At 43.9% G+C, this 10238-nt stretch overlaps 1 protein-coding gene across 1 annotated transcript in view; it reads left to right on the top strand.

Annotated features, from left to right (window-relative positions):
• Window positions 1-4211: 4211 nt before the first annotated feature.
• The window catches only part of C1QTNF8 (C1q and TNF related 8), a 60374-nt gene continuing 54347 nt past the window's right edge, over window positions 4212-10238 (top strand). The window contains exon 1 of the mRNA XM_077449409.1: window positions 4212-4363. The gene's annotated coding sequence lies outside the window, so the exon portion shown is untranslated. The remainder of the gene's footprint in view (window positions 4364-10238) is intronic.

Raw genomic sequence — 10238 nt, 5'->3', positions numbered from 1 at the left:
CACCTATTAGTGCCGCCTCATCAGTGCAGCCTTGTCTATGCCCCCTCATCACTATAGTGAGACCTCAACAGTCCTTAATGCCCATCACTGCTGCCTCATCAGTGCATCCTCAGTGCCCATCAGTGCTGCCTCATCAGTGCCCATCAGTGCTTCCTCAGTGCCCATCAAGGCTACCTCATCAGTGCCCATCAGTGTATCCTCAGTGCCCATCAGTGCGGTCTCATCAATGCAGCCATCTCAGTTCACAACAGGGCAGTCACATCAGTGTCCATCAGTGCAGCTACATCAGTTCACAACAGTGCTGCCTCATCAGTGCCCATCAGTGTATCCTCAGTGCCCATCAGTGTGGTCTCATCAGTGCAGCCACATCAGTGCAGCCATCTCAGTTCACAAGACTGCAGTCACATCAGTGTCCATCTGTTGAAGTCCGTGGTGACGAAACCAGTCAGGGCGTGGCCTCCACAACAGCTTAACAGTGACGCTCTGCGCTCCACAGCCCTCCAGTGATCTAACCAGCAGAACTACCAACTTCCTGCAGGAAAGTGTGATCCAATCTGGACTGAGTATAGCAATATGTGCTTGTTTACATCGATACTTGTGTTGTTTTAATTTGATGTACCCAGTTTTTGCAAAGGGTTCCGTTTGTGCAGGGGGGTTTGTCTTTAATAAATAGTATGACGCTAAGTGCGGATTTTGTTTGTTTTTTATGACAACATTTGGGAACCCCTTCACTTCGGGGGGATTTTTTTGGTGTTGATGAGGAAATAGGACGTGGCTCTACTGTGTTTATTGAATGCTGATTTACCCAGAGGAGTCTGGTGAGTGCGCCCCCCAGGGGGAGGGTGCAACACGCGGTGGGCTGTAGTTTGGTGACAGGTATAGCCTGAAGTCTACGCTTAGAACCATTTCTCCATTTGAACTGTCCCTATTTTTTCTACTCGCCAATTTTGAACTGCTATGTGTAGGGAAAAGACTACACATTTCTGATATTGGACTGATTTCCAGCTTTGTAGCGCAGTTTTAGTATTACTGTTTTCAGTGAGCGGAATGTGAATATTTTTACTAACATGTGGACATAATAAAATATATGTTTGACGTCAGCTCTTTGGATGTCTTCGGTCTCCTCTGCGGTCCATACCGAGTGCGATTCCAAGAAAAAAAAAAACGTTGCGCTTATTGTTTTCCTCTCTCTGGTTGTCACGTTAGAACTTGCGGCAGACAAGAGCCGCGCTCGGGAGTTGGGAGGCGGAGATTTACCTGTTTGATGTATATATGGCAATGTTTTCTTTATTTTCTCTTTGTGTTTGGTTATTTCATAGCAGAACTCCTCTCTCTGTCTTGTCTTCTTCTACAGATGTGAATTGCATTGTGGCTTCGACTTTTATCAGTGCGGTCTTTGTGCACCGCACGCTCTTCCTCGTCTGTTTATGCATCGCTGTGTGTTCTTGTCTGTCTTGTGGTGAAGACTATTGTTACCGATGAATAGAACACTGTGCTTTTCTGGGAGAAAATATGTAGAAGATATATAATGTAGATGTTACATTCAGTCTTTAAAATCTCATAAAATCTTTAACTCATTAATGTCAATTCATAAGTTGTTTTCAATTTTCAAATCAGCAGCTTTCATCCAGGAATGCTCCGATATATCGGCTGACGAATATTATCTGGTTATCTGCATTTTGCTCATTAAAAAAAAAAAAAAAAAAAAAAGTGCCAATGACGGCATGCTGTGTCCTATTGCCTTCAATGTGTACATTGCATCCCATTGACTTCAATGCAAAAATGCCCCCTAGTGACTTCAATGAAAAAACACATCCCATTGACTTTAATGCAAAATCGAATCCCATTGACTTTAATGCAAAATCGCATCCCATTGATTTTAATGCAAAATAGCATCCTATTGACTTTAACCACTTCCCACCCGGCCAATGCACATATACGGCCGGGTGGGAGCCGCCTACTCCTGATAGGACGTTCAGGAACGTCATTCAGGAGTAGCGGGATCGCGCGCGCGCGCGCAGCGGCGCGATCCCGATGCGCCCGTGTCACCCGGACACGGCGCATCTCAGATCGGCAGGAGGGCTCTGTGATTGGCCCTCCTGATCACATGACGGCCGTGTCCAATCACGGCCGTCATGTGATGTAAACAAACAGCCGGTTGCTAGGCAATCGGCTCCTCCTCTCCTCACACAGAAGTCATCGCTGTGGAGAGGAGAGCAGATCGCTGCAGCCGGCTGCTGATCAGTGAGTATGAGCTGCTTTTTACAGCTTTTTACTCACTGATCACTAGTCTAGTGTACACAGTAAACACACCACACAGTAAACACATCACACAGTATAAACACAATGTCCCCACACATGTCCCCAAAACATACATGTCCCCAAATAATAAAAACACATGTCCCTAATAATAAAAACATGTCCCCCACATATGTCCCACTAAAATCACATGTCCCAATGATTATCTGCACACATATGTACGTGATCACCTGCACACATATGTACATGATCATTTGCGTACATATGTCCGTGATCACACAAACCAATTATTATACACTTAACGGATTTTTTTTTACCAAAAACATGTAGCAGAATACATTTTGGCTTAAATTCATGACAAAATTTGATTTTATTGGATTTTTATTGAAGTAGAAAAAAGAAAATATTGTTTTTTTTTTCCAAATTTCCGCTTTTTTGCGCTTATATCGCAAAAAATAAAAAACGGAGTCGTGAATAAATACCACCAAAATAAAGCTCTATTTGTGCGAACAAAATGATAACAATTTCATTTGGGTACAGTGTAGCATGACCGCGCAATTGTCACTGAAAGCGCTAGAGCGCTGAAAGCTGAAAATTGGGCTGGGAAGGAAGGGGGCGAAAGTGCCCTGTATTGAAGTGGTTAATGCAAAAAACAGCCCCTAGTGACTTCAGTGCAAAAACACCTCCCATTGACTTTAATGCAAAAACGCATTCCATTGACTTTAGTGCATTGACTTTAGTGCAAAATTGCATCCCATCAACTTTAATGCAAAATCGCATCCCTTTGACTTTAATGCAAAAACGCCCCTTAGCAAAAATCACATCCTGATGACTTTTATGCAAAAACACCTTCCATTGACTTTAATGCAAAAACGCCCCCTAGTAACTTCATTGCAAAATCACATCTTGATAACTTTAATGCAAAAACACCTCCCATTGACTTTAATGCAAAAACGCATCCCATTGACTTTAGTGCAAAATCGCATCCCATTGACTTTAATGCAAAATCGCATCCCATTGACTTCAATGCAAAAACGCCCCTTAGTAACTTCAATGCAAAAATCACATCCTGATGACTTTAATGCAAAAACACCTCCCATTGACTTTAATGCAAAAACGCCCCCTAGTAACTTCAATGCAAAATCCCATCCTGATGACTTTAATGCAAAAACGCATCCCATTGACTTTAATGCAAAAACGCATCCCATTGACTTTAATGCAAAAACGCATCCCATTGACTTTAGTGCAAAATCGCATCCCATTGACTTTAATGCAAAATTGCATCCCATTGACATCAATGCAAAAACACCCCTTAGTAACTTCAATGCAAAATCACATCCTGATGACTTCACTGCAAAAACACCTCCCATTGACTTTAATGCAAAAACACCTCCCATTGACTTTAATTCAACTAAGTATGCAGGCATAGGACACACCCCCTGTCACGCCCCTTTAAAGGAGAATTGTACAAAAAAAACAAAAACAAGATTGGTTAAACCCACAAGTGCTTTTTTACCACTACTATTCCTTTATACTGTATTTGTTTTTGGAATTTACAAATGCAGCAATTCAGAAATCAGATGAAAGGTTTAGCACTGGGAAACACTTTTTTATAGATAAAAAGTGCATTTTATATACATCTATATGGATCAGATCAAAATGAGGGACAAATGAGGAGGAAAGAGGGACAGTTGGGCGATATGGTAGAAGTGGATGGTGACCCAGATGATGCCTGGACAAAGATGGCGCTGTCCTTCTGGAGAGAAAAGCAAATGAAGGCATTGTCGGGGGAGTACTGTGATCTCTGTGAGAGATAATAAATACCTGGAAGAGTTACCAGTACCTAGCATTCACCCATCATGGAAAATATATATAATGCTAGGTGCACTTTAACACAAGGCGTTCTTTCGCTGAAATGTTTTTTCCTAAGAAATCAGTCTGGGAATGTGATAGCGCTGTGCTATTTATATCACAGGGAACAACAAGGGGCCATCCGGGGTGTCCCAAGTAACCTTAAGAAGACGCCTCCTCTGCCTTCATCTGTTGTGGAAAGTGCAGAGCGGCTGTATGTAGGACGAGGCTGGGAGCGCATTTCCCCGCTCAGGTGAGTGTGACATCATACACTGACGCAGGAAACGCACTACACCAACGCCAGGCGACAGGGCAATCAAATGCCTATGGACTAGGGAGGCATGAGGATTACAAAGGGATACCAGCAAGGATAAGTACTAGGGGGACAATAGCTGTTGAATCCTTCACTATCTCATCCCTATCTCCTCCCTACTATCATCCCTACTATCATCCCTACTCTCATCCCTACTCTCCTCCCTATCTCATTTCTATCTCATTCCTATCTCATCCCTCTCTTCCCTGTCTCATCCCTATCTCATCCCTACTCTCATCCCTACTTTCATCCCTATCTTATCCCTACTCTCTTCCCTATCTCATCCCTACTCTCTTCCCTACTCTCATCCCTACTCTCTTCCCTATCTAATCCCTACTCTCATCCCTATCTCATTCCTACTCTCTTCCCTACTCTCTTCCCTAGCTAATCCCTACTCTCATCCCTATCTCATTCCTACTCTCATCCCTACTCTCTTCCCTACTCTCTTGCCTATATAATCCCTACTCTCATCCCTACTCTCATCCCTAGCTCATCCCTAGTTCATCCTTACTCTCTTCGCTATCTCATCCCTATCTCATCCCTACTCTCTTCCCTATCTCATTCCTACTCTCCTCCCTATCTCATCCTTACTCTCTTCCATATCTTATCCCTACTCTCTTCCCTATCTAATCCCTACTCTCATCCTTATCTCATTCCTACTCTCATCCCTACTCTCTTCCCTACTCTCTTCACTAGCTAATCCCGACTCTCATCCCTACTCTCTTCCCTATATAATCCTTACTCTCATCCCTAGCTCATCCCTAGTTCATCCCTACTCTCTTCCCTATCTCATCCCTATCTCATCCCTACTCTCTTCCCTATCTCGTCCCTACTCTCCTCCCTATCTCTTCCCTATCTTATCCCTACTCTCTTCCCTATCTAATTACTACTCTCTTCCCTATCTCATACCTACTCATCCCTATCTCATCCTATCTCATCCCTACTCTCTTCCTTATCCCATCCCTACTCTCTTCCCTACTCTCTTCCCTATCTCATCCCTACTCTCTTCCCTACTCTCTCATCCCTACTCTCTTCCATTAGGGATTATTCACATCATAACACATGCATAATGTGCACTGTAGTTCAGTACATTTTTTGCAGGTGTTGCATTGTTTCTTTATTTATTATTGTTTCTTTATTTAACTAAAAGCGTTATTTAAATAAAAACTTTCTTCCCCCCATCCTATTATCATTATTAATATTATTATTCCTATTACTATATTATATTAACCACTTCAGCCCCAGAAAGATTTACCCCCCCCCCCTTCCTGCCCAGGCCATTTTTTGCAATACTGCACTGCGTCGCTTTAACTGACAATTGCGCGGTCGTGCGGCTCTGTACCCAAACAACGTCCTTTTTTTCCCCCACAAATAGAGCTTTTTCCTTTGGTGGTATTTGATCACCTCTGCAGATTTTATTTTTACGCTATAAACAAAAAAAGAGCGACAATTAAAAACAAAACAAAAAAAAACTATATTTTTTACTTTTTGCTATAATAAATATCCAAAAAAAAATGTAAAAAAACGAATTTATCCATCAGTTTAGGCCAATATGTATTCTTCTACCTCTGTTTGGTAAAAAAAAAAAATCCAAATAAGCGTATATTGTATAACAAAAGTGATCATGTCTACAAAATAGGGGATAGATTTATGGCATTGTTATTATTATTTTTTTAGATTTACTAGTAATGGTGGTGATCTGTGATTTTTAGTGGGACTGTGACATTGCGGCGGACAGATTGAACACTTTTGACACATTTTTGGGACCATTCACATTTTTATACAGTGATCAGTGCTATAAAACACATTGATTACTGTATAAATGTAACTGGCAGGGAATGGGTTAACACTAGGGGGTGATCAAGGGGTTAAATGTTCCCTAGGGAGGTGTTTTCTAACTGTGGAGGGGGGGGGGCGGCTGTCTGGGAGTACAGAGCGAGATCGTTGTTCCTGATCACTAGGAACACAATCTCCCTCCACTCCCCTATCAGAACGGGGATCTGTTTGTTTTCACTGGCAGATCCCCATTCTGCCTCTCTGTGGCGCGATCGCGGGTGGCCGGCGGATATCGAGTTCGCTGGACCGGCTGATTGGCTCCCCCGCTAGCGAATGGGCCCACAGATTTCTGTGTATGTGCCCGACATACAATCTAATGGTCCCCATCTCACTTTCCTACAGTGGCGGCTGTGATTCTTTTTTTCTGGTTGCGGGTGGGCATCGCTCCTATGAGCGGCGGGCAGCGCTCCTACATCCGACGGGCAGCAGCTTCTATCACATCTCCTCTTTTCTGCATCACAGCAGCTTCGTCTCCTCCTTCTTCCTCCTCCTAGGCATCCAATAGGATCGCTTGTCCTTTCAGGCAATCATTTGACAGGTCTCAAGACACGCTTTGCTGATTGGCCGGGAGGAGGATCAGTGTGATAATAGCGTATATCCATTTGCTATTGTCACACAATTGGGCAGTGCTCTCTGCGCCCCAAGCCCACCCTTTTTGAAGCCTATTAAAGCCTCTGGCTCCAGTCATCTGCTTAACCCCCCCCCCCCCCCACTGGAATCCATGGCACCCTTCATATAGATCAGGGGGCAGGATGCATGGATGGGGGGGCAGCGCCCCGTGCGCCCCTAATGGACGGGTCGCCACTGCTTTCATAATACACATACCAGGACCAATTTAAACAGGAGCCAATTAACCTACCTGCATGTCTTTGGAGTGTGGGAGGGAACGGGAGTATCCGGAGGAAACCCACACAGGGCACAGGAAGAACATGAAAACTCCAGGCAGAGGTGCCCATTATCATTGGTCAAAGCCAAAGTCGCACCCAAATCGCACCCATCTAAAGTTGCATGAAGGTTGCACAAAAGTTGGGTGACTTTGGAGTCATACAAGTGTGAATGGAGCATTAGCAGCTCAAGCTGTTCAGTAAAAGTAGCAGTTAGAGGGCTGAGACAAACCATTTACCACTGACAGGTGTGCTCACAATGGTCAGCTTTTGTGTTTACACATTTGATGCTTGTGATTGGCAATCTCAAGGCCACTCTGGATCACAAGTAGCCTGTGTGTGCGGCGGCACCTATGATCCCCCGGCACTCTTGATGAACCCAGAGAGGGTATTCAGGTTGAGAATGACTGCTATGCAGCGTGTGTGATAAATGATGAAAATATATACATAGGGGCAGCACAGCGCCTAACCGGTTAGCAAAGGTGTGCGCAGCCCATTGCATTAGGTTGTACACCCCAAAACTCACACACATGCCTTTCTCTGCAGCCTCAGCTACACTGGATAGTGAATGAATAGGAAGTGCTCTGTGCTGAGTGGCTTCCTGTTCATTCACAAACCGAAGCATAGTAAACACATTTTACTATGCTTCAGTTGTGAGCGTGCTCACTGTGATAATTTTAGAAAAAGGAAGGAGCCTGTAAATTTGTCAATTTTAAAAGCCAATAAAAAGGAGTGTCCTATGCCCATATATGTTTGTTAGTAGATGTCCCTCATTCCCATCTCAAAACTTTGGGAGGTATGTGAACGGTACTCATTGGAAATCATGGGGTATGACAAGTCACACAAGTGTGAAAGGGGCCTAAATCCCAACCACGGCACTATCTCCAAGGAGTTTGCATGTTCTCCCTGTACCTGCGTGGGTTTCCCCCAGGTACTCTGGTTTCCTCCGACACTCCAAAGACATGCTGGTAGGTTAATTGGCTCCTGTCTACATTTAATGAATGTGAGTTAGGGGCCTTAGATTGTAAGCTCCTTGAGGTCAGAGACTGTATGTGAATGTACAATATATGCATACCTCCCAACATTTTGAGATGGGAATGAGGGACACCTACTAGCAAACATATGTAGGCATAGGACACACCCCCTGCCACACCCCCTTAAAGGAGAATTAACCAACAAAAAAAAGTTTATTAAATCCACAAGGGCTTTTTTTTACCGCTACTATTCCTTTATATTGGCTTTTAAAGTGTACAAAATGCAGCAATTTAGAAGGTTTAGCGCTGGGAACCACTTTTTGAAAGATAAAAAGTGCATTTTATATACAACTATATAGATCAGACCCATAGCTGTGCACAGCCTGTTGTATTAGGATGTGCACTCCAAAGCTCAAACACATTTGCGTGTGTGTACCTGTGTATACAGTATATACTGACTGTGTCAGCAGGACAGTAGACAGTGTTAGTAGTTTTGATTTTTATGTTTTTATAGTTTTTTTACAATTTATTTTTATTTATTTTTTTAGGAGCCTCGTTAGGGGGCTTTGGTGAAATATTTGGGTCTAAACAGGGGAAATCTATGCCACACTGGGTTATTAGGGTGTGCCCAGGCACACCTGGCACACCCTGTGCGCACGCCTATGATCAGACCAAAATGAGGGACAAATGAGGAGGGAAAGAGGGACATTGTTTCAAATCAGGGACAGTCCCTCGAAATCAGGGACAGTTGGGAGCTATGTATATATGTAGAGTGCTGCATAAATGTACAGTGCTATACAGGCATACACCACTTTTAAAGAGGAAGTAAACCCTGATGAGTTTACTCTTTGTCTCCCTGCAAAGGTAAAGCATAATGGACTACTATGCATCGCATAGTAGCCCATTATGTGTCACTTAACTGACACAGGAGCCAGCGAAGTCACCGCTGTCCCCTGTAGTCCGGAGCGTCCTTCTTCTTCCGGGTATCGATGCTCCGGCCACTCACAGCGCCGGAGCAGTGATGACATCACTCCCGCGCATGCGCACGGGAGCCGCCACTATCGCCATTAGCAGCGGCATTCTGCTAACAGCGATAGTGCGTCTGCGCACCGATGTCTACGGTGCATGCGCCGTAGACAGCTGTCACTGTCTTTTAGTAAATATCTCCTAAACCATATAGGTTTAGGAGATATTTCCTGGACCTACAGGTAAGCCTTAATCTAGGGTTACCTGTAGGTCAAAGCGGTTTGTAAGGGTTTATAACCCCTTTAAGGCTTACATGTAGGTCCAAGAAATATCTCCTAAACCATACCTCCCAACATTTTGATATGGGAATGAGGGACACCTACTAGCAAAAGTATGTAGGCATAGGATTTTTTTTTTACCACTACTATTCCTTTATATTGGCTTTTAAAATGTACAAATGCAGCAATTTAGAAATTGGATGAAAGGTTTAGCACTGGGAAACACTTTTTGAAAGATAAAAAGTGCATTTTATATACACCTTTATAGATCAGACCAAAACGAGGGGAATGAGGAGGAAAGAGGGACAGAGGGACATTGCTCCAAATCAGGGACAGTCCCTCCAAATCAGAGACAGTTGGGAGGTATGCTTAAACCGTGTAAAAGACAAGCACCGATGTCTACGGCGCATGCACCGTAGACAGCGACGCGCAGGCGCACTGAGCATGCCGCTGCTAACGGCGATATGCCGTTAGTGGCAGCTCCCGTGCACGGGTGTGACAGCCACTTACAGTGCCGGAGCAGTGATACCCGGAAGAAGATGGATGCTCTGTGCTACAGGGGACAGCGGTGACATCGCTGGCTCCTGTGTCAGGTAAGTGACACATAATGGGCTACTATGTGATGCATAGTAGCCCATTATGCTTTACCTTTGCAGGGAGACAAAGAGGAAGTAAACCCATCAGGGTTTACTTCCTCTTTAATCTAGGCTTACCTGTAGGTCAAAGTGGTTTGTAAGGGTTTACAACCACTTTAAGTACACAATGGGGTTTATTTACTACAGCTGGAAAGTGCATAATCAGGCTCACTTCTGCATAGAAACCAATGAGCTTCTAAACCCAGCTTGTTCAATTAAAAAACCTAATTACAATTGCACTA

The sequence above is a fragment of the Lithobates pipiens genome, unplaced genomic scaffold (assembly GCF_037356315.1).
Source record: "Lithobates pipiens isolate NorthernLeopardFrog02 unplaced genomic scaffold, aLitPip1_a1.2 Scaffold_22, whole genome shotgun sequence".
Lineage (NCBI taxonomy): Eukaryota > Metazoa > Chordata > Amphibia > Anura > Ranidae > Lithobates > Lithobates pipiens.
This window is presented reverse-complemented; position numbering and strand designations above follow the sequence as displayed.